The 19,644-nt window shown below is 37.8% G+C and overlaps 1 protein-coding gene across 1 annotated transcript in view; it reads left to right on the forward strand.

Annotated features, from left to right (window-relative positions):
* The window catches only part of DIO2 (iodothyronine deiodinase 2), a 224,022-nt gene that overhangs the window by 89,391 nt on the left and 114,987 nt on the right, over positions 1-19,644 (forward strand). The window contains 1 exon segment of the mRNA XM_047735554.1: positions 17,876-17,971. The gene's annotated coding sequence lies outside the window, so the exon portion shown is untranslated.

The raw sequence follows: 19,644 nt of genomic DNA on the forward strand, positions 1-19,644 counted from the left end.
AAATTAAAATTCTCTTACATGCTAGGAAGGAAACAGTCTTCCATTCTCACTCCCTTTGGTAAAAATAAATTTTAAAAAATTAATGCAGAAGATATGAACAGACACTTCTCCAATGAAGACATACAAATGGCTATCAGACACATGAAAAAATGTTCATCATCACTAGCCATCAGGGAGATTCAAATTAAAACCACATTGAGATACCACCTTACACCAGTTAGAATGGCCAAAATTAGCAAGACAGGAAACAACATGTGTTGGAGGGGATGTGGAGAAGGGGAACCCTCTTAAACTGTTGGTGGGAATGCAAGTTGGTGCAGCCTCTTTGGAGAACAGTGTGGAGATTCCTCAAGAAATTAAAAATAGAGCTTCCCTATGACCCTGCCATTGCACTACTGGGTATTTACCCCAAAGATACAGATGTAGTGAAAAGAAGGGCCATCTATACCCCAATGTTTATAGCAGCAATGGCCACGGTCGCCAAACTGTGGAAAGAACCAAGATGCCCTTCAACGGACGAATGGATAAGGAAGATGTGGTCCATATACACTATGGAGTATTATGTCTCCATCAGAAAGGATGAATACCCAACTTTTGTAGCAACATGGACGGGACTGGAAGAGATTATGCTGAGTGAAATAAGTCAAGCAGAGAGAGTCAAGTATCATATGGTTTCACTTATTTGTGGAGCATAACAAATAGCATGGAGGACATGGGGAGTTAGGAGAAGGCATTTGGGGGAAATTGGAAGGGGAGGTGAACAATCAGAGACTATGGACTCTGAAAAACCGTCTGAAGGGTTTGAAGAGGTGGGGGGGTGGGAGGTTGGGGGAACCAGGTGGTGGGTATTAGAGAGGGCACGGATTGCATGGAGCACTGGGTGTGGTACAAAAACAATGAATACTGTTATGCTGAAAATAAATTTAAAAAATGATTTAAAAAATTTAAAAATTAAAAAATTAATGCAGATCTAGCTGTAATAATAAAATATTATAGAATGGGTAGCTTACACTTTTAGAGGCTAGAAGTCCAAAATCAGGGTGCCAGCCTTGTTTAGTTCTGGTCTCCTTTTTGCTATGTGTTCACATGGTTTTCCTTGGTGCCTGCATGCAAAGAGAGAAAGCTATGGTGTCTCTTCCTCTTTTTATAAGGGTACCAGCTTTATCAGATTAGGGACTCACCCTTATGACCTCATTCAACTTTTATCACCACCTCACAGACCCTATCTCCAAGTACAGATTGGGTTTTAGGGCTTCAACATGTGAATTTTGGGGGGACACAAATATTCATTGCATAAGTCCTTCAAATTATTCCCCCAGGAAGTAACTTGGATGATCTTGTTATAATGCAAAGCAGATCATACCGCCTTTCACTCAGAAACTTCCAAGGGCTTCCCATTTCAGTCAGAGTAAAAGCCAAAGAACCTACTATGATGTCCAAGGTCCTGCTCTATCTGTCCCTACCATTACTTCTCCAACGTCATCCTTACAACTGTCCTCCACCCTAGTCCACCTCAGCCAGAGCAGCTCTTTGCCTTCCTCAAACATTCCAGTCACTTTCCTGTCTCAGGGCCTTTGCACTTGATATTCCTTCTTCCTGGAACCCTTTCTCCTTGAGTAGTCACAAGGAGACTTGCCTCTCCCCCCAGCAGTCTCTTCTCACATGTTACCTTCTCAGTAAAACATTCCCCAGCTCCAGTATCTAAAATGGAGTATCTAAATGTTTCTGATACTCATTCACTTACTTATTTTGTGCACTGTATGCTTTTCTGACTAAAATATTATCTTCATGAATGAATGCATTTTTCGGTGTGCTTTGTTCACTGCTGTATCTGCAGCACTTAAAACAGTTAATGGTATATACTAAGTGCACAAATATATTTATGGGGTGAATGAAAAAACAAACAGGGTGTTGTGATAAAGAAGAGTGCGTTAAGACCTGTTTAGGTTAATAAAAACGGTCTGTCTCAGGAGGGACAATAAAATGTAAACCTGAAAAATAAGATGCCATCATGAGAAGAGTCAGAGGGAGGGCAGTCATCTGGGAGAGGGGAACAGGTGGGGAGGGGTATGCTACACAAAGAGGGAAAAGTACATGCTGTGGGTTGGGAAAGGGTTTGGCACAGTTTGGGAAGTTAAAGTATTGATGAGATAATGAAAGAGATGAGGGGAAGGGTTTAAGATGAGGTTGCAGATGGAGGTAGCAGCCAACTTAAAAAGCACCTTGTCCACCATACTAAGGAATTTACACCTTTATCTTCGTGCAGTGGGAAGCCACTGAAAGTTTTAGGTAGGTCCAGGGTAGGACTTGATACAGTATTTATAAAAATAACCCTAGTCTATGTGAAAAGAAAGGTTTCAGGTGGGCAAGAATGGTGGAAGAGAGTATATTACAGTTGCCGAGGTAAGTTAATGGTAACTTGGATTTAATATTATCCTACCCTAGCTTTATTTACTGTATGTGAATTACTTAGCTGGCTTCTGTTATGGGCCTACAGCTAGAAGAGGGGCAGCAGACTATGGACATTCCTCTTGGACTAGTTACCACTCATCGGGTACAGGATATTTGAGGCTTAATATTAAACAATAAGAGTTCTACAATGTTGGGACACCTGGGTGGCTCAGTCGGTTCAGTGTCTACCTTCAGCTTGGGTCATGATCCCAGAGTCCTGGGACTGAGTCCCATATTGGTCTCCTTGCTCAGCAGGAAGCTTGTTTCTTCCTCTACATCTGCTTGCCGCTCCCTGCTTGTGCTCTCTCTCTCTCTCTGACATATAAATAAATAAAATCTTAAAAAGAAAAAAAAGAATTCTACAGTGTTTATCTTAATTGGAAATACTCTTCTCAATTTATTTGGTAACCTCAATGGGATCTAAGGGTGAGGATAACTTTTGAACTGGCATGCCTATCATTCCATGGATTCTATCTCTGCTGCATGATTTTCTGGAATAATGATTATGTGAGTAGAGCACAACAAATCAGATGCTTATTTTCTCCATCTGCCAAGTGGGAATTCTTCTTGTTTTCAAGGAATATCACTCTTTTGAGATAAAGACAACAGAGAAGATAAAATAAGTCAGCAGGTACAGCTCTAGATATACAAGGTGATATGCAAAATTAAAAGTATTCTAAGGACTATTTAAGAACGTTTCAGCTGAGACTCTCAAAGGAGTTTGCCAGTTCTCCATTACTGGTCATGACTGTTCCAGCTGAGGAAAAAGGTAACTTGTAATAGTAAAGATCCCAGGGGTAACAGAGTTGAGCTCCCCAAAGTCCTTGGCTTGTTTTCTCAATTTTAATAAATATGCAATCCAATCTGCCTGGTCTAGGACAGAACTAACATTTTATTTGGATGCAATATAGCATACAATTGCAATGGTTTTGACATATTCAGTTAGACAAGAGTTACTGAATCCCGCTCTTGTACAGAAAATTAACAACGGATGCTATTGCTGAATCTTAGTATCTAGATACAATAAATCCAAGGGCAATAAATCAAATGGGGAACCCTATTAACCAGCTCATATATAGATATAAAAATCTGTGAGTGTGAGTGAAGTTTCTGAGGGCAGTAACTTGGTGTAATGACAGCATTGCCAAGACCTACTGGTGTATGGGCGCACAGGCCTGGGCCCAGAACACAAACTGAATAGAAGAGTCTGTATTCCTGTGTTGGTTACTGTCTTTAATAATTGTTGTCCTTTTGGGGTGCCTGGGTAGCCCAGTCATTAAGTGTCTACCTTCGACTCAGGTCATGATCCCAGGGTCCTGGGGTCGAGCCCCGCATCAGGCTCCCTGCTCAGCAGGAAGCCTGCTTCTCTCTCTCCCACTCCCCCTGCTTGTGTTCCCTCTCTCACTGTGTCTTTCCCTGTCAAATAATAAATAAAACCTTTAAAAAAAAATAATTGTTGTCCTTTCTTTTGGTGATTGTCATGCTCAAGTTTATTTATTTATTTTTTTTTAAGGGCATTTTTTTTTTTAAAGATTTTATTTATTTATTTGACAGAGAGAAATCACAAGTAGGCAGAGAGGCAGGCAGAGAGAGAGAGGAGGAAGCAGGCTCCCTGCTGAGCAGAAAGCCCGATGTGGGGCTCGAACCCAGGACCTGGGATCATGACCTGAGCCGAAGGCAGCGGCTTAACCCACTGAGCCACCCAGGCGCCCCAAGGGCATTTTTTTTTAAAGATTTTATTTATTTATTTGACAGAGAGAGATCACAAGTAGATGGAGAGGAAGGCAGAGAGAGAGAGAGAGGGAAGCAGGCTTCTTGCTGAGCAGAGAGCCCGATGTGGGACTCGATCCCAGGACCCTGAGATCATGACCCGAGCCTAAGGCAGCGGCTTAACCCACTGAGCCACCCAGGCGCCCCCTCAAGTTTATTTTTAAGCAAGATTATCATGAGCGAAGAATTGATAATGATTTGTAAGTTGAGCAGGAGGCTTTAAGGAGCTCTGGGTGTGCTTAATAATTGCCAAGCTGCTGTCTAGAGATCTACTCCATTGACAGAAAATTCAGAAATTGAGTTGAAGAGGCCTTCAGTAGCTTTCCAGTAGAAACAGGGATTGTTGCTATGATCTCATGATGGGCCACCCTTCCTTTGAGAATTACATGCTTGAGAATATGGTCAATTTTTGCCTCACTTCCTCAGCTTAGCATGTTGGCCTTTGACATATTTGTGATCTAAGAAGAATTTGCCAATAAGACACTGTGTCTCTGCCTACAGACCTCATATCATGTATAAAGAGCTTCCCCTAGTATACAGGTGTATTTCCACCAATGTCAAAAATTTATTTAGCTACAGTGTAGTTTACAAACACTGGTCTGATGGTGCCTATATTAGGTAGCTGGAACTAGTGTGTGTTGTAGGGCATATGACTAAAAACTCTGGAGTCTATCTGTCTGGCTTCAAATATACAATGAAGCTCTTGATCCCTCTGTGACCTTTACCAAGTTATTTGATTCCATGGACCTCAGTTTCTCAACTGTAAAATAAGGTTGATTCTGGTAACTTCCACATAGGTAATACTTAACGTCATGAAGTTGTGAGAATTGAATACATTGATTCACGTAAAGTACTTAGAAGTGTGCTGAGTGCATAGTAAGGTCCCCATAATGTTACTTTTTATGATGTACCATGAGGCATAACATGACTGGAAGGAGGTCAGAGGCCCAATAAATACCATATCAGCAGGAAAGAGAGTACATGTTTCCTAGAACGTGTGGTGACTTTGCTCTCCAAGAATTTTAAAAAGCACATAGCTACCCAGGGCTGAAAGATTACCAGTGCATAGTATTGACATTGTGAAACACTGGTATTCTAAATTATTGCTAGTTCAGTGCTATTCTGGGACTTTTATTCTATTCAAGTGTCCCACCAAACGTGATGAGTTTTCGAAAATGTGCTGAAAACAAAGATTGAAGTTCATTGTTTCATGCCTACAATAGGCACTCCCCACCCCGACCCTTTAAATGTCTCCCTATGACAAAGCTTCCACATACTCCCGCTGCTCCCTTGTTAATTCTTAATTTGGGGTTGATCCATCGATTGGGTTATTCATTCATCCAAAAATCTTTTTGAATGTCTAGTAATAATTATGGTTTTTATTAAGTGCAAACTCTGTGCCAAGCATTGTGAAAAGTATTTAAAAGTATATCTTACTTTGTTCTGAAAAGAATATTTGGAGGAAGGAATTACTATGCCCGTTTTATAGAGTAGGCTTAATGAAGTGCTATATCTTATCCAAAGTCATATAACTTGTAATTAGTAAAATTTGAACTCAAGCCCAGGACTATAAAATCAAAGCACTGTGTTAAACTGCTTCCATGTTATCAGGCCCAATGTCAGGTACTGACAAAAATAAATGAGCCAGAGCCCCCAGTTTTAAGGATATCAGTTTAGGTCAGGGATTAGTTATAAATACAAAGAGTGACAATATAGTGGGATAGTGTAAATGTAATATAAGGAGGGCTTTGCTTCAAATCTTTCCTTCCTCCATTATGACATCTGTCCTTCTTCTTTCTTACCAAATTTGCCTGTGTCATGTTCCACTAGGTCAGGGCCCTAATCTCAGATAGAGAATTGGTAAATAACTGAGGATATGGCTATCATGAGCTGGAGTCCTAGATGCCAAATATTTTACAAAGTGCTTCTAGAGATGGCATCTTATTGTAAAAGGCTGATATCAGTAAGCATCTCAAGGGAAGTTTTATGGTAAGCTGCAAGGTTTATGGTAGGGTAGTCTTTGTGTCATTACATCCAATCATGAGGGCTGTCATCTATGTTGAAACTATGCATGTGGCCCCTTTATTTGTGCACAGAAGAATTCATCACCCCCATCCCTTATCTCTTTCCCCAAGCAAAGCTTCCCTGCCTTTGCTTCTTCACTACCTAAGTTCACCTTTGAAAGAAGGGAAGACAAAAAGTCTCAATATTTCACAAAATGGACAATTTACTTTTGGAGTCAAATCTGGCAATATGACCAGGAAATCTTTTTGGGGGGGAAAAAAAAGCTCTTGGTATTTCCTGCTTCTTTGCAGATAATGAATTCAGAAAGGATGACCTCCCCCCACTAAGCTTAAAAAAATGTTTACCTACCCTTCTGTTTTCCAATCCAAACTGGTATGATAACATTCAAGAGGTCAACATTTGAAAATGGGTTTTGAAAAAGAAAACCACCCACACTCAAAAAACTATTTTCCTTCCTAGTAAATGTAATTTTAAATTTCAAAGACAGGATTTAGGTCAGTGGTTTGGGTCATTTTTTATTTTACCCAAACTGGGCCACCCTTCCCTTATTGTGCAATTCAGAGGAATCAGAAAGATGTCAGGTAATAAAAATCCAGCAAGGAAAAAAAAAAAAAAGTTGGAATACATTTTGTCCAAAGTTGCATGCCCTTAAGTTTTGCTGACCTCAGCAGGATTTGTACATAAGTAACGAAGGGCAGAATCTGGTTGACTGATTTTATTATCCTTGAAGAGGAGATTTTTCTGACTGTAAAATGAAAAAAAAAAAAAAAAATATATATATATATATATATATATATATATATATATATATATAATTTATGATTCAGACCCAGGCTGACAGGCTGAATAAGAGATGGAAACTTACTTGCTTGTGGTTTTAAATACAAATATATGCAAGTCAGTGGAGACCAGGAGCACCCACACGTGACTGAGAGGTACTCAGGTCCAACATGACCTTTCCATTCCCGGAGCATCCAAGGCATATGGATATGCTTTCAGACAGGGTCTGCAAGTGAAGTTTATTATGACATGGAAGCAAGATGAGGTGTGCTGGGCTGACTGGACAAGTGACCTTTCCAAGCTGTCAATCTCTGTTACCCTCATATATCATTTCAGTGCAAGACGGGAGCCACGAAGACTGCTTTTTACCTTATACAGAAAGCTTTAGCTTGCTAGTGCTGATGCTAAACCTGGATTGATTACTTCTGATGGATGGAAAAATATAGATAAGGTGCAAAATTGATGTTCCTTTGAAAACCCTTTACCATTTCCTTCTTTATTAACTCAACCTGCTGTACTACCATTTGAGCTTGTCTGCTTCTTACCTCCAGCATTTGCTTGACCATTTGATTTCATATGAATGTGCTACTTTCTTGTACTAAATGCTCCAGTGCTGTGGTCCTTTGGCTGACTGGAGACTACATTTCACATGACTCAAGTGATTCCAATCAGTTGATATATGTATTTTTGCTGTTTGCAATACTACTAATGTATAGACTCTCATACTAACAAGTTCAGCTTTAATAAGTTTTTTTCTTTTTAATCATGCCTACTTTCTCTTTATGTAACACTTTCTTTTCAGAATTTCATATGTTTATTCAACAAACATAACCCAGCACTTGGTACATAGTAGACATTTAATTAATGTTTGCTGAATAGATGAATGGCTTCCTATTCATAGAAGATGTTGTATTTGAACTGGATTTTGAAGGATAGGTAGAATTAAATAAGTGAACAGGGTTGGTGGGACAATAAAACCAGGAATAGAGAAGTACAAGGCATGTATGTGGCATGGGCTTCATGTGTGGTACTAGATCAGTAATGAACGAATATATGTTGAATGAATGAATGAATGAATGAAAAATGGTGCTAGGCACCAAACAAATGAAGGATATATAAGCTATACCCACTTTTAGGAGCTTAGAGTCTAAGCTGTAAATAACTAATGACAAGTCATCTATTCATTCTACAAATATTTACTGAGTTCCTGCTGTAGTAGAGTTCCCCAGAAAAAGAGAATCAGTAGAATCTCGCTCTCTTGATAGAAAGATAGATGATGGATAGATAGATGATAGATAAATAGATGATAGAGACACAGATGGATATAAATATTTATATCCATAGAGAGATTAATTTTAAGGAATTGGCTCACAAGATTGTGAGTTCTGGCAAGTCTGAAATCAGTGAAATAGGAGAGCAGGCTGGAAATCCAGGAAAGAGTGGGTACTGCAGCTGGAATGCAGTCTGAAGGCAGAATTCCTTTTTCTTAAGGGGAGCTCAGGTTTTTATTTTCTCTTATGGCCTTTAGCTGATTGAATGAGGCCCACCCACATTATGAAGGCTCATCTACTTTACCCAAAAATCTACTGAATTAAATATTAATCTCATCTAAAAATGCCTTCATGGTGACATCTGGACTGGTGTTTGACCAAATATCTGATTCCTATGGTTTAGCCAAGTTGAGACTTTTATAAAATTAGCCATCACAGCTACTAAGTAGTGAGCATTGTTCTAGGTACTAAGCATATAGCAGTGAATGAGATAGATAAAGGTCCCTGTTATTATGAAGTTAACATCACACAGATGTGCAAAAGTTCCTTTATAACACATGGTAAATATTATGGAGAAAAGTAAGGTAAAAAAGAGAGAAGGGCAGCTACAATTTTAAAGAATGGTGTAGAAAGGCCTCATGGAGAAAATCCCATTTGTATCAAGACTTGCAGAAGTAAGAAAGTGGCCATAGAGATTCCTGGGAGAGTAGTCCAGGAGAGGGAATAGCCATTGTAAGCCTTTGGCAGGAGAGCACTTAGTGGTTGAGAATCAGCTGTTGATTGGTGCTTTAATATACATAAAATATAAGCACAGGTGTAATATAGGCAGAGCTTGCTGTTGAATTATTTTGGAAAGATTATGTCCAACTGGAGCCTTCTTGGACTAGACCCTAGTACCTAGTACTTTGTATATATTTATTAATGTTTTCTGGATAAATGAATGACATCTCATCATAGATGATGCTGCATTTGCGCTGGGTATGGAAGGACAGGTGGACTTAAATGGTGAACACTGGGGAAAGAACAAGATGATTGGTAGGAAAGTACTCGGTGTTCTTGAGTCATGGGCCTTAGTCCAGAATGACTGAGTCATGAATGATTCAGTGGACCGAGCATGGGGGTATATAAGGAAGACCAGCTCAAAGGGAAGGTTGAAGCCAGACCATGAAACACCTTGCAGCTAGGCCACAGAAATTGGGTGTCATTTCATAACACCTAATTTTTAAAAGAGGGGGAAAGTGAAGTTTTATTGTGATTTTGGAAAGTATTTGCTGAAGAACATTCTTTTAAACACTTATTCTTAGATTATTGCTAAGTATTATATGAAGAAAACCCAAAAACTTAATTTCCAAACAAATTTGGGATATGCTAGGTTAAACAAAGTTAAACAGGTTTTTTTTTTCTTAATTGCAATACTTCAAATAATCTTAATGTGCCAAGAGGTATTGTAAGGCTCAAAGAGATATAATAAGCTATGTTTTCATAATATTTTTGGTCACAGAAATACTTTGTGATAGTGTATCTAAAAGGATTAACAGATCATTGTGCACACTTCATTGGAAATCCTGTTTTAGGAAGGTAACACTTGTTTAAGACTGGATTGAAGGAGTAAATGAAAGAAGACTGTTTGGAAAGCTGATAGAATAGCCACGGGGGAGGTAATAGGAACCTGAACTGGGGCTAAGTGGGATTGTGAAATAGAGACTTCTCAGAGGTAGCGTCACAAATCTGTCAACAGATGAGTCTGTGTTTGATAGAGGAGTTGGGGGTTAAAAAGAAAAAAAAGCAGAAAAATTTAATGTCTTAGAGCATGGGAAGCTGATGATGTCCTCTGAGACAAAAGCCCCACAATAGATTTAGATTTAAGGAGAAAAAAGATAGACTTATGAGAGACTTATGAGAAACCAATTTTGTGATCCTTAAATACTGGGGTATTTTCTAGATATCTTTTTGTTACTACCATAGTTTAATTTCATTATGGCCAGAAATTGTATTTTGTATAATTTAAATTTTATTATTATTATTATTATTTTATTTTATTTTATTTTATTTGATAGAGAGACAGTGAGAGTGGGAACACAAGCAGGAGGAGTGGGAAAGGGAGAAGCAGGCTTCCCACCAAGCAGGGAGCCCTATGTGGGGTTCCATCCCAGGACCCCGTGATCATGACCTGAGCCAAAGGCAGACACTTAATGACTGAGCCACCCAGGCACCCCTTAAAGATTTTTTATTTATTCATTTGAAAGAGATAGGGAGAAAGAGCAAGAGCACAAGCAAGGAGAGAGGAAGGGTAGAAGAAGACTCCCTGCTGAGTGGGGAGTCTTATGGTGGGCTCCATCCCAGGACCCTGGGACCATGACCTGAGCTGAAGGCAGATGCTTAACTGACAGAGCCACCCTGAATGATTTAAATTTTTAAAAATCTGTTGAGATTCATCTTAAGGCCCATAGTATAGCCTATCTTAGCAAATGTTCCATACCACTAGAAAATAAAATATGTCATTCTTTTGTTGAATGGAAGAGCCAATAAATATCAGTTTGATGAAGTTAGTTGATAGTGTTGTTCAAGTCTTCTCTATTTTAGCTGATTTTTTTTTATTTAAAGATTTTTATTTATTTATTTGACAGACAGAGATCACAAGCAGGCAGAGCAGCAGGCAGAGAGAGAAGAGGAAGCAGGCTCCCTGCTGAGTGGAGAGCCCAATGTGGGGCTCGATCCCAGGACTCTGGGATCATGACCTGAGCCGAAGGCAGAGGCTTTAACCCACTGAGCCACCCAGGCGCCCCATTTGTATCTTTGGTATAAACACCCAGTAGTGCAGTTGCTGGGTCATAGGGTAGCTCTATTTTCAACTTGTTGAGGAACCTCCATACTGTTTTCCAGAGTGACTGCTCCAGTTCACATTCTCACCAACAGTGTAGGAGAGTTCCCCTTTCTCCACATCCTCACCAACATCTGCCATTTCCTGACTTGTTAATTTTAGCCCTTCTGACTGATGTGAGGTGGTATCTTACTGTGGTTTTAATTTGTTGCCTGATGCTGAGTGATATTGAACACTTTTTCATGTGTTTGTTGGCCATTTGTATGTCTTCTTTGCAGAAATGTCTGTTCATGTCTTCTGCCCATTTCTTGATTGGATTATCTGTTCTTTGGGTGTTGAGTTTGATATGTTCTTTAGAGATTTTTGATACTAGTCCTTTATCTGATATGTCATTTGCAAATATCTTCTCCCATTCTGTCAGTTGTCTTTTGGTTTTGTTGACTGTTTCCTTTGCTGTGCAAAGATCTTGACGAAATCCCATTTAGTTCATTTTTGCCCTTGCTTCCCTTGCCTTTGGTGATATGTCTAGGAGGAAGTTGCTGTGGCTGAGGTCAAAGAGGTTGCTGCCTGTGTTCTTCTCAAAGATTTTGATGGGTTCCTGTCTTACACTTAGGTCTTTCATCCATTTTGAGTCTATTTTTGTATATGGTGTAAGGAAATGGTCCAGTTTCATTCTTAAGCATGTGGTTGTCTAATTTTCCCAACACCATTTGTTGAAGAGGTTGTCTTTTTCCTATTGGATATTCTTTCCTGCTTTGGTGAAGATTAGTTGACCAATAAGCTGAAGGTCCATTTCTATTCCATTTCATTGATCTATCAATGTGTCTGTTTTGGTGTCAGTACCATACTGTCTCGATGATCACAACTTTGTAATAGAGCTTGAAGTCCAGAATTGTGGTGTCACTTGCTTTGGTTTTCTTTTCAAAATTCCTCTGGCTCTTCGGGGTCTTATTCCATACAAATTTTAGGATTATTTCTTTCATTTCTGTGAAAAAAGTTGATGATATTTTGATAAGGATTGCATTAAATGTGTAGATTGCTCTAGGTAGCCTAGACATTTTAACAATATTCCTTCTTCCAATCCATGAGCATGGAACATTTTTTTCATTTCTTTGCATCTTCCTCAGTTTTTTCATCAGTATTCTATAGTTTTCTGAGTATAGACTCTTTGTCTCTTTGGTTAGATTTATCCCTAGGTAACTTATGGTTTGGGGTGCAATTGTACATAGGGTTGACTCCTTAATTTCTCTGTCTTATTGCTGATAAACAGAAAAGTAACTGATTTCTGTGCATTGATTTTATATCCTGCCACTTTACTGAATTCCTGTATGAGTTCTAGTAGTTTTGGGGTGGAATCTTTGGGTTTTCCACATAAAGTATCATATCATCTGCAAAGAGTGAGGGTTTGACCTTGCCGATTTGAATGTACTTTTAAAAATATATATATATATTATTTTTATTATTTTTAAAAGATTTTATTTATTTGACAGAGAGAAAGAGCAAGAGAGCACAAGAAGTAGAACTGGCAGAGAGAGAGAGAGGGAGAGAGAAGCAGGCCCCTTGCTGAGCATGGAGCCTGATGTAGGGCTTGATCCCAGGACCCTGGGTTCATGACCTGGGCCAAAGGCAGTTGCTTAACCAACTGAGCCACCCAAACGCTCCTGACTCAGATGCCTTTTATTTTGTTGTTGTTGTTGTTGTCTGATTGCTGAGGCTAGGATTTCCAGTACTATGTTGAATAGCAGTGGTGATAGTGGACAACGCTGCCGTGTTCCTGACCTTAGGGGAGAAGCTCTCAGTTTTTCCCCACTGAGAATGATATTCATTGTGCATTTTTCATAGGTGGCTTTTATGATATTGAGGTATATATTCTCTATCCTTACACTTTGAAGAGTTTTGATCAAGAAAGGATGCTGTACTTTGTCAAATGCTTTTTCAGCATCTATTGAGAGTATCATATGGTTCTTGTCTTTTCTTTTATTAATGTCATGTATCACATTGATTGATTTGCTGATGTTGAACCAAACTTGCAGCCCTGGAATAACTCCCACTTGGTTGTGGTGAATAATCCTTTTAATATACTGTTGGATCCTATGAGTGAGTATTTTGGTGAGAATTTTTGCATCCATGTTCATCAAGGATATTGGTCTGTAATTCTCCTTTTTGATGAGGTCTTTGTCTGGTTTTGTGATCAATGTGATGCTGGCCTCATAAAATGACTTTGGAAGTTTTCCTTCCATTTTTATTTTCTGGAACAGTTTCAGAAGAATAGGTATTCTTTAAATGTTTGATAGAATTCCCCTGGGAAGCCGTCTGGCCCTGGGCTCTTGTTTGTTGGAAGATTTTTGATGCCTGCTTCAATTTCCTTACTGGTTTTGGATATTTTCAGGTTTTCTATTTCTGCCTGGTTCAGTTTTGGTAGTTTATGTCTCTAGGAAAACATCCATTTCTTCCAGATTATCAAATTTGCTGGTGTATACTTGCTCACAATATGTTCTTATAATTGTTTGTATTTCTTTGGTGTTGGTTGTGATCTCTCCTCTTTCATTTATGATTTTATTAATTTGGGTCCTTTCTCTTTTCTTTTTGATAATCTGGCCAGGTGTTTATCAATCTTATTAATTCTTTCAGAGATCTGGCTCCTAGTTTTGTTGATTTATTCTACTGTTCTTTTGGTTTCTATTTCACTGATTTCTGCTCTGATCATTATTATTTCTCTTCTCTTGCTGGGTTTAGGCTTTCTTTGCTGTTCTTTCTCTAGCTCCTTTAGGTGGAGGGTTAGATTGTGTATTTGAGCCTTTCCTGTTTCTTGAGCAAGGCTTATATTGCTATATACTTCTCTCTTTGCTGCATCCCAAAGATTTGGAACAGTTATGTTTTCATTTGCATTTGTTTCCATGAATTTTTCAAATTCTTCTTTAATTTACTGGTTGACCCATTCATTCTTCAGTAGGATGCTCGTTAGCCTCCATGTATTTGAGTTCTTTCCAACTTTCCTCTTGTGACTGAGTTCAAATTTCAAAGCATTGTGGTCTGAAAATATGCAAGGAATGATCCCAATCTTTTGCTACCAGTTGAAACCTGCTTTGTGATCCAGGATGTGATCTATTCTGGAGAATGTTCTATGTGCACTCCAGAAGAATGTTTATTCTGTAACTTTGGGATGGAATGTTCTGAATATATCTATGAAGTCCATCTGGTCCAGTGTGTCATTTAAAGTCCTATTTCCTTGTTGATCTTTTGCTTAGATGATCTGTCCATTTCAGTGAGGGAGGTGTTAATGTCCCCTACTATTATTGTATTCTTGTCAATGTGTTTCTTTGATTTTGTTATTAATTGGTTTATATAATTGGCTGCTCCCATGTGAGGGGCATAAATACTTATAACTGTTACATCTTCTTGTTGGATAGACAATTTAAATATGATTTAGTATCCTTCCTTATCTCTTATTACAGTCTATGGTTTAAAATCAAATTTGTCTGATATAAGGATTGCCACCCCAGCTTTCTTTTGATGTTCATTAATGTAATAAATGGTTTTCCACCCCCTCACTTTAAATCTGGAGGTGTCTTTGGTTCTAAAATGAGTCTCTTGCAGACAGCATATCAACAGGTCTTGCTTTTTTATCCAATCCGATACTCTTTGTCTTTTGATTGTGGCATTTAGCCCATTTACATTTAGGGTAACTATTGAAAGATATGAATTTAGTGCCATTGTATTGCCTGTAAGATGACTACTACTTTATATCATCTTTGCTCTTTTCTGGTCTATGTTACTTTTAGGTTCTCTCTTTGCTTAGAGGGCACCTTTCAATGTTTCTATAGGGCTGGTTTGGTGATCTCAAATTCTTTTATTTTCTGTTTGTCCTTGAAGCTTTGTTAACACTCCTTCTATTTTCAATGACAGCCTAGCTGGATAGAGCATTCTTGTTTGCATATTTTTCTCATTTATTACCCTGAATATATCATGCCAGTCCTTTCTGGCATGCCAGGTCTCTGTGGATAGGTTTGCTACAACACTGTATCTTTCTTATAGAGCATCCTTTTAAAAAAGCCATTTCTCTGCTCTTAATTTTTCTATGTAAGATCCATATTTCTAAATGGTATCATACTTCTTTTGATGGAAGATTTTGATGGAAGATGGAAATTTTTTGAGTACACATCTAACGATTGTTTCAGCTTTAAGTTTATGAAAAAGATTTCCCTTTTATTATTGAAAGATTTTTTGCTAAATATACAATTCTAGGTCAGCAGTTATTTGTTATTTGTTTTGTTACTGTCTTGTTCCTTCCATTCTTTAAATATGTGAGTCTATTATCTTTGGGCTTGTGTACTTTCTGACAAATATCAAGTGTAATTCATGACTTTGTTTCTCTATATGTACATTCTTTTTGTCTATCTTGAGGATTGTCTCTTTATCTTTGCTTTTCATCAGTTTGACCATAATGTGTCTGTGTGTATGTTTTCATGTTTATCCAGTGTGGGGTTCTCTGAGTTTATCAGATCTGTGATGCATTGATTTTCATTCATTTGAGACAATTTTTAGCCACTGTCTCTCTAAATGTTTTGGTGTTCTATTCTCTTTCTCTTCTTGGAGTTTAGTAGTGTCATGTTAAATCATTGCTATTTTCTAATAGTTTTTGAATGCTTTGTTTGAATCCTCCACTCCTTTTTTTTTTGTCTTTATGTTGAGGTATTTATGAGAATGATGGTGTTCTTTTTATATGATGACATATTCCAAGTCTGTTAGTCACCTCAGTCTTTGTCCCACATGCCTCTTTGACAAAGGGCCATAATAAGAATGGAAATTGCTTATCAAAACTGAAAACTAGGTCTAAATACCATGAAGAATCTTATTAAAGAATTAATTTTTTAAAGGATCTGATAAAGGAGAGACTGATTAAGGTTGTGAATATTAAAGGGATTTCACCAGGCAGGCTTTTATTTTTTTGCTTATAGGGACTAGGACTAGCAGGTTGGTTGGTCCTTCCTTCGGACAATTTAATTGTGGGGTAATCAGCAGATACAAGAAGTAGCATGCAAATATCAGTCTCAGTAAAATCTTTGAGATATGTACCTTGAGCTACTGGTATGGTGCTCATAGCTTGTGCTTGATTGAAAGAGCCTATGGAATGAAGTAGAGACCCCTCTGAAGTACTTCATAGGGCCAGTCACCTCAGTTAAGGAAGCAAGGTCACATGCCTACTTAATTTACAACTACTGTAACAAACAAGGAAGACAAACTTGAAAACACATTGATGAATCTGTTATGACTATCTTCAACTAATATTTGAGAAATTATCACAAAACTGATGGAAAAAAATGAATAATTATAAGACAAAATATAAGAAATGTGAAGAGTAGTCCCAGCCTATTCAATGTAGAAATATGAGAAAAAATGACAGGTAAATAGTAAAAAATATGAAGAGGAGAAAATTTCCCACAAGTGAACACTTGCATTTTCACCTTGCAAGCAGTTATCAACTCAAATTCAGGCAAAATAAAAATAAACTGCACCTACACTTAAGCTCAACATATTTTAAATATGGAGACAAAAGGGAAAAATACCTACAAGTATTAGGCAGAAGAAACAAGTCAGTTATGAATTACATCCCTTTCACAATATTAACTGCTATGAGACAATCTTTAGATTTTGAGGGAAAAATATGACTCAAGAATTTTATACTCACTCAACCTATTTTTCACAATGATGGAAACAAAAAGAAATTCTCAGAAATTTAATTTTGTTTTTTAAAAGCCAATTCTAAATCTCTGAAGAAAAGGTATATTTGTGCCCTGAAACAAAGTTTAGTATCCTTAGGTGGATATCATTCTCAATTCATTTTACTAAGCTAGGCTAAATTGAAAAGGAAAAATATGTATATTGTTTTCTTAGTAGATGCAAAAAATTATTTGGTAAAATGTTGCTAAAAATAAGAGTCTTAGGAACCTATGACAGGAGAAAACTTGCTTAAAATTCTAAAATTATCAGTCTGAAATAGAAAATGTGATATTGAAGGGTGAAAGGCTAGAATAATTCAAAATCAGGAATAAAGTAAGTAGATTAGTTATTACTAATTTATTTACTAATTTATTTAGTATTGCTTTTTAACAGATGGGATAAGATAAAAATAAAAAAAAAAAATTATAAATATTAGAAAGGAGGAGACAGTTTATTATTTGCAAATCACATAGAAAGCTAAATCAACTTAAGTGCTAATTAGAACTAGCAAGAGAATTGTTGGGGTTAATGTAGAGCATGAAATCATCCATAGCACCTGACTTGCTAAAATGTAACACAAAAGCCCCTGAGGCAGGGAAGGTTTTGGAGAGGGGCATAGGCCTTTGGAATGCCAAGGCCTGCATGACCACTCCACCATAGGATGACCACTCCACCGTAGGAATGCAGCTGGGAGTTGCCTTAACTGAAGCTTTCTTAGGCCAAACAGCCATCCTGTGATCTAAGAGATGTATGCATTGTCCCTTAGGCTATATTTAGCAGGACTCGGAGAACATGGAGAACACACAGATTAGCATATCATATCTTTCCCATAATCAGATCCTCCTAGTTCTAGGAAGACCTCTTGTCACACACATATCATGTGCTTGAAAAACAGTGAAAGATTTATGATTATCCTGAACAACCAATAAAAGTGGGAGCAAAGAAGAGCAAAGGGTCTTTGTCTCTGAGTGTTGACCCCCCTTGCCTTCTTCCTTCTGTGGCACAATTTAAAGTAATCTTTCATCCATTGGTACAGGGGTTGCTGGCCATTCCTGACAAGTGGTGACCCCGATGTGATCATCTTGCCACAGACCACTGAATGGACCACCTGAAAATGAAAAGTTTGGGCACAGTAAGTTGGCATCTGCTCATGGCCAAGTCTGGGGAAGTTTCAGGCTTGGGTATTTTTACAGAATTAAAAGGTCTCTGAGAACTCTGGATGTGGGGAAAACCTCTCTCTCCAAAGAGAGATAATATATTAAGGTTTTAAAGCAATTTTAATTTTTTAATTTAAAAAAATTATTAAATTTTTAAAAATTTTATTTATTTCTTTGAAACAGAGAGCACAAGAAGGGGGAAGGTCAGAGGGAGAAGCAGGGAGCCCAATGTGGGAAACCAATCCTGGGACTCCAGGATCATAACCGGAGCTGAAGACAGTTGCCCAACAGACTGAGCCACCCAGGCACCCCGAGTATTAACTATTTTTGATTAGTCACACAAGTTAGTAATGTTTGCAATGGTGCTGAAATCACACTAGCAAGGCTGTTCAACAGGATTAATAGCGAAGAGGATTCATATTTATCAAGTACTTACTATGTACCAGAAGCCGGATATTCAAATGTGTATACACACACACACACACACACACACACACACACACACATATACATACTATGAGGTAGATAGTTCTGTTTTCATCTTTTAAAAACTTTATATTATAAAACAAATCACAGATGTAGAAAATCATACAAATTAAATTTGTAGCTTAGTGATTATTTTGGGAACAAACATCCTGGTAACCACCACCTAGGTCAAGAAATAAAACTTCACCAGTGACCCCAGGAGCTCCTTCCATGTACCCCATCTCAATCATGGCCTCTCCCCGCAAAAGTAATTCCTAGCCTGACTTTTATATTAATTATTTCCTTGCTTAATCATTCGAATGTGCATCCCTAGACATTATAGTCCCATTTTGCCCATTAAAAAAATTAATATGTGTTTAAGCCTCCATATCTTTCTTTTCCTTGTAGTCTGTCTGTTATGCTGTTTGACCCAAAGAGTTTCTCAAAGTCTGGATCCTGTCTACTGCATCCTCATAGTCCAATTCAACATGGCCTTTGCCCTCTGCATTTTCTGCGTATTAGCAGCTGAGTCAGCCAGTTTCCATCCTTCTGGCATGATTATAAGTGGTTCCATATTCTTTTGTCAAGAAGTACATACATGGCTAAAGTTTGCTCTTCTTTGAAATTAGCTGTTATTGTGTATAATGACTACGTACACTAGTTCATGGTGGGTTGCAAAATCGCAATATTGTGTCATTTTGTTTTCCTATATCAGTTGTAATAATTTATAAGACGTTTTTCTTAATCTATTATTTGGTCACCCATTGGTACAGTTCATATAGGAGAGGTAGAACAAATACTTGATTCTTCTGTTTTATTTACATAGTTTTTAAGAATATAATTTTTTTTCCATACCATCTTCAGAAGGTGATCAGTTAGTGTTTTTGCCAAATATCTTTATGAACTCTTATTGAAATGTATTTGCACATTTCAATTGATTGCAATTATAATCTTTGTTGCAGCTGAAATTTTACCCTCATTTGGTTGGTTTCTAAGTCCATTTGATAGCCTCGATGGCTTCCTTGTTATCTGCTAAGACAGGATATTCCAGACCCATCTTTTATATTTCCTGCCACACTTTTAGAATCATCAGTTCTCCAAGATGTCCCTCTATTTTCTTAAATAGAAAAGGGAATTTCAAGACTATAAACTGAGCATTATGTATGCTCACTGCTACTGTATT

Source organism: Lutra lutra, chromosome 7 (genome assembly GCF_902655055.1).
Source record: "Lutra lutra chromosome 7, mLutLut1.2, whole genome shotgun sequence".
Lineage (NCBI taxonomy): Eukaryota > Metazoa > Chordata > Mammalia > Carnivora > Mustelidae > Lutra > Lutra lutra.